Genomic DNA, 6,000 nt, shown 5'->3' on the forward strand with positions numbered 1-6,000 from the left:
AGAGTGCCCTAGTTTTATGAGATTCTTTGTTAAAAGGTGCCTAGGAACAAGAGATTTTGGGGGCCTTTTACTAAGGCACAGAAGGCCTACCATGGATCTACTACATGCTAAAAGGGCACTACCATTGGATGCACTGAAGTATCCCGTGGTAGTTTCCCACTCAGTGCACGCTAACCGTGTGCTGGAAAATATTTTTTATTTTCCAGTGCAGGAGGCATGCCCATGGGCAGAGAGCAGGCGTGTCAGTGCTAATCAGGTAGCATGGGCACATTAGCATGGGAGTAGCATGGGGATTAGCATGTGGCGTTACAGAATGGGAATTAGCACCTGGCCATTACAAAAAAGTATGACACTGCACAGTGCTAAAAGTGGCCACGTAATGTGGAAACCCCACACGCTGACACCAGCGCTGGCTACTTTTTAGCGTGGCTTGGTAAAAGGACCCCTTTGTGTAGTGGTTAGCATGAAGGTTTACCGCTTGCTCCATCACCAGACTAAATGTATAATCAGTCAGGAATTTTCTAACTAATCAGTAGAGAGATGTTTTCTAGCCCATTATAAACCATGAAATTTCACTGCTTTGTCACCCTCTGATCACCTTTCTGTCCCTCGTCCTTTCAGCCCTCTCTGTTTCACACCTAGCCCACCCCTCCCTCATCCCTGCAGACTGTCACTGAAATACTTTGATGTTTCACTTATATTTATTATTTGTTGCGTTTATACAATGCTCTTTCCCACTTGGTAGCAGGCTCAGTGCTGTTACTTATCAAAATTTGCTTATTTCTGCTCTGATGAAGAAGGGCTACCTTCGAAAGTTAATCAAAAAATGTATTGTTAGTCCAATTTAAAAAAAGGTATCATCTTATTTTCTTGTCTATGTTTTATTTTATTCTATTTCTATTGATTACCTAATTAATCAGGAGAGTCAGGGGAGGAGCTAGAGTGTGTTACAAACAGGGGAGTGTTTTTGAGAGAAAACTGCCTGTATCACACTTTCTTTTGCCAAAATGACTGGAGGTAGCTCAGATCCTTCCATAGTCAGTGGAGTCTAGGTAATAGGACAATAGTAAAGAAGAGTTATCTTAAGATGCAGATCAAGGGCTAAGACTAGACAACGCTAAAGTGTAAGAAAAAGGAGAGCCATTGTCTGAAGGTGGTGGCCAAGACCTAAGACAAGCATAGCCAGCCCAACCATTAGGCAGGAGTAGGCAGTTGAACAGGACAGCACCTGCTGGGGTGAGGGTGGGTGGTGGGCAGGCAGCAATCAGCAACTGTACTCAGAGCAAAACAATATGTCCTGACAAACACAAACTGAAAATCTCTGTAAGCTGCCCCAGCACTATCCAGATAGTTCCAGGGTGAGAAGACAACAAAAAGCACATCACAATTTAACTGGGCATGGTACCTGTAATGAACATGGGGCATAAACTGCAATCTGTCACTGTCCAAGATTGACTCTTTGGAAGGAAAAAGTTCATAAGTAATGCCACACTGGGAAAAGACCAAGGGTCCATCGAGCCAATCCAGGCCAAGGGCACCTGGCAAGCGTCCCAAGCGTCCCAAACATACAAACATTCTATACATGTTATTCCTGGAATTGTGGATTTTTCCCAAGTCCATTTAGTAGTGGTCTCTGGACTTGTCCTTTAGGAAACCGTCTAACCCCTTTTTAAACTCTGTCAAGCTAACCGCCTTCACCACGTTCTCTGGCAACGAATTCCAGAGTTTAATTATGCGTTGGGTGAAGAAACGTTTTCTATGATTTGTTTTAAATTTACTACACTGTAAATTTACTACATCGCATGCCCCCTAGTCCTAGTATTTTTGGAAAGTGTGAACAGATGCTTCACATCCACCTGTTCCACTCCACTCATTATTTTATATACCTATATCATGTCTCCCCTCAGCCGTCTCTTCTCCAAACTGAAAAGCCCTAGCTTCCTTAGTCTTTCTTCATAGGGAAGTCGTTCCATCCCCGCTATCATTTTAGTCGCCCTTCGCTGCAATAAAATGTTTCTCAACAGCCTGTCTCAAAGCCTATTGAGCAATGTGAAAAATAGAGGAAAACTTACCAGGAGATGCCGTTGTAGGTGTACTTTTAGGTGTCTCTGTTTCATAGTAAACAAAAAAATGCAATTTGGTTAGAATTTAAGCCATCCTTTCCATAAAGCATGTCAAACCTAAAATCCCTATCCATCAAATACCAAATAATAGGAGACTGACGGTTTACTAATATAAATATTCTAAATATTTCCCAACTTATCTCAGTACATGCAAATCAAACTTATGGAAAAAGAATACATGTTAAATAAAGAAGTTCAATGAAACTGATATTATATTTCTCTATGTTAAATTAGTATTAATCTTTACCACATGCCAGATGACTTTTGGCAAAGTTCAAGCTGTGAAAATGTGAAATTCTTCAGGCATCAGTCATAAGTACATAAGTACATAAGTAGTGCCATACTGGGAAAGACCAAAGGTCCATCTAGCCCAGCATCCTGTCACCGACAGTGGCCAATCCAGGTCAAGGGCACCTGGCACGCTCCCCAAACGTAAAAACATTCCAGACAAGTTATACCTAAAAATGCGGAATTTTTCCAAGTCCATTTAATAGCGGTCTATGGACTTGTCCTTTAGGAATCTATCTAACCCCTTTTTAAACTCCGTCAAGCTAACCGCCCGTACCACGTTCTCCGGCAACGAATTCCAGAGTCTAATTACACGTTGGGTGAAGAAAACTTTTCTCCGATTCGTTTTAAATTTACCACACTGTAGCTTCAACTCATGCCCTCTAGTCCTAGTATTTTTGGATAGCGTGAACAGTCGCTTCACATCCACCCGATCCATTCCACTCATTATTTTATACACTTCTATCATATCTCCCCTCAGCCGTCTCTTCTCCAAGCTGAAAAGCCCTAGCCTTCTCAGCCTCTCTTCATAGGAAAGTCGTCCCATCCCCACTATCATTTTCGTCGCCCTTCGCTGTACCTTTTCCAATTCTACCCCATTTCCAAGTCTTGCCCCATTTGTGTCAGTGTCTATTTACAATCATTCCTGGATTTAATCCAGAAATATAAGGGACCTTTACAAAAGAGCATTAAGCAATTTGCGTGAATTCTATAAATCATACCTAAAAGAAATTGGCGCTGAAAACAAACACGTATGGTATGCACTATTCTATAAGCAGCTCCGAAAGTTAGGCACAATTTATAGACTAGTGCTTAAGCACAGGGGTCATGTGTAAATTTAGGCACATCCATTTGCACGAACAAAAATGTGGTGCAAATGCTCCTGCCTAAATGTATGCATGGAACCCCCTTATTCTATAATAGCGCATGTAACTGGCATCCATACCCACACTCTGCCTTGAAACGTCCATGACCACTCATTTTGACGCCTCCTTTTCCAGGACATGTGTAAAATTTAGGCACGGATCACACGCCTAAATTTACAAGTGTACATGTTAATTGCACCCACAATTTTGCTGACTTTTAGAGAATTAGTGGGTTGACTTATGAATGACAACAAGGACTTGACACTTTGCATGGACCAGTTCATGTATTGATTCCTTAATATGGAAAAGGAAGAGAATGGACATAGACTGTGCCTTGTTCCATCACCAGATTAAAAGTATAATCAGTCTGGAATTTTCTAGCTAATCAGCAGAGTCAGGGGAGGAGCTAGAGTGTGTTACAGTCTGGGGAGTATTTTTGAGGGAGAATTGCCTTTTTCCCCACTATCTTTTTGCCAAAATGACTGGAGGTAGCTCAAAGCCTTCCCTAGTCAGTGGGGTCTAGGTAATAGGACAATATTAAAGAAGAGTTATCTTAAGATGCAGATCAAGGGCTGAGACTAGACAACTGTAAAGTGCAAGAAAAAGGAGAAGCGTTGGCTGAAGTTGGTGGCCAAGACCTAAGACAAACATAGTCAGCCCAACCATTAAGCAGGACTAGGCAGTTGCACAGGACAGCACCTTCTGGGGTGGGGGTGGGGGGGAGACAGCAAACAGCAACTGCAGTCAAACAATATGTCTTGACAAACATAAACTGAGAATCTCTGTAGGCTGCCCCAGCACTATCCAGATAGTTCCAGGGTGATCTGGTGGCATAACCAGGAGTTAACCCAGACTAGTGATTTTCAGCACCAACATCCAGATAACCATCTGAATAACTGAAGACAACGAAAAGCACATCACAATTTAACCGGGCATGATACCTATACTGAAAATGCGTTGGGGCATTAGCTGCTAATTAGCATTAACTACCAACTTTTCCATACTGATTTTTTAAGCGCCCTATATAGAATCTAGTCCTAAGATTATACAATACTAGCATTTACATGTGTAAATATAACATATTCATGCATAATTGCCAGTTCCGTGCTAAACGTTATTCCACAAGCTTAGTGTGCAACCCATGTAGCGCACAACTGGAAGAGGACCATACATCCGGGCATAGCATGGGCAGGGCATGAGCAGGTCTCACACTTAGGTGCAAAGCTTATACAAGGCCCTAACACTGCTTGATGAAGTCTCGCCTAAATAAGTATTAAATGGGCGTCCTAGCACTAATTCCATTAGTGTGCACTAAGCTTTACCAAAAGGGCCCCTAGTTCTATGCATAATTGTGCACTTAGGACTGGAGTCTCTATATCATGCCAAAAAAATCTGTGCCAAAACAAAATACGCCTAGCAAGTTCTATAAAGTCCACACGACTAAATTTATTCGCGGGCAGTTACGCCCTGTGATCTTCCTCCCAGTCTCAGTGCGTGCATGATGGGGTTTGCTGAGAGCCAGAAACTCTATATTAAAACGCCTGTATCTGTTTAACAATGGGAAAATGCTGTGATGGCTCTTACCAGAGGAAGATGAAGAACGTCCTCCTTCTTCACCTGTTTCAAAGTAATACAATACAACTCATTAGAACTTAAGCAATAAAACCTATAAAGTCGTTAGACTCTACCATTCCATGTAAGCCCTCTGGAGAAAGGGACATATCTAGCCTATCTGAATTTAACTCAACCTACGCTACTACTGAAAAAGGTGTGCGCTGCATCTAAATATAATAATACAATACAACTGATTAGAATATAAGCAATAAGTCCTATAACACATTTAGACTCTACCATTGCTTTTCATTCAAATTGTATAAAATGATAATTTTATAATAGGGTACATAGACTGTCAAACTCACCCAGTCAGGTTTTCAGGATATATATTAGCTCCCTAAGGGACCCTTTTACTAAAGCTTAGCATACACTAACAGAATTAGCGCGCACTAAGAGGGGGAATTCATCAAGCACTGTTAGGGCTTTCGTGCAGGCGTTAGGGTATTAGTGGTCCTTTTACAAAAGCATACTAGCGTTTTTAGCAGATGCTAACAATAACACTAGAGACGCCCATATATTTCCATTGGCATCTCTAGCGTTTTATGTGCATTAATGATTTGCGCTCACTAAAAACGCTAGCGCGCCTTTGGTAAAGACCCCCATGTATATTAAGGTAATTAATGCACACTAAATGTTAAGAAGTCCATTTTATGTATAAAATGGACTTCTTAACATTTAGTGTGCATTAATTACCTTAATATACATGGGGGTATTTTATACCTATGGGCTTCTTAGCATTTAGCACACATTAATACTCTCAACATGCGTTCACGCCCTAACACTGCTTGATGAATTCCCCCTAAACATTTTACTAAGGTGTGCTGAAAAATGGCCTACGCTACTGCAGGTGCGTGTTTTGGACATGTGCAGGTCCATTTTTCAGTGCGCCGGCAAAAAAGGCACTTTTTTATTTTTGGGCTGAAAATGGACATGTGGCAAAATAAAAATTGGCACACGTCCATTTTGGGTTTAAGACCTTAATGCCACCCATTGTCTTAGCAGTAAGGTCTCATGCATTAACTGGGCAGTAATCGTCAGCGCGCATACACTGCTGATTACTGCTCAGTTAGCGCTGTGCGGTAGAAAAGTTTTTAAAAATTGGACTTGCG

The sequence above is a fragment of the Microcaecilia unicolor genome, chromosome 10 (genome assembly GCF_901765095.1).
Source record: "Microcaecilia unicolor chromosome 10, aMicUni1.1, whole genome shotgun sequence".
In the NCBI taxonomy this organism is placed as follows: Eukaryota; Metazoa; Chordata; class Amphibia; order Gymnophiona; family Siphonopidae; genus Microcaecilia; species Microcaecilia unicolor.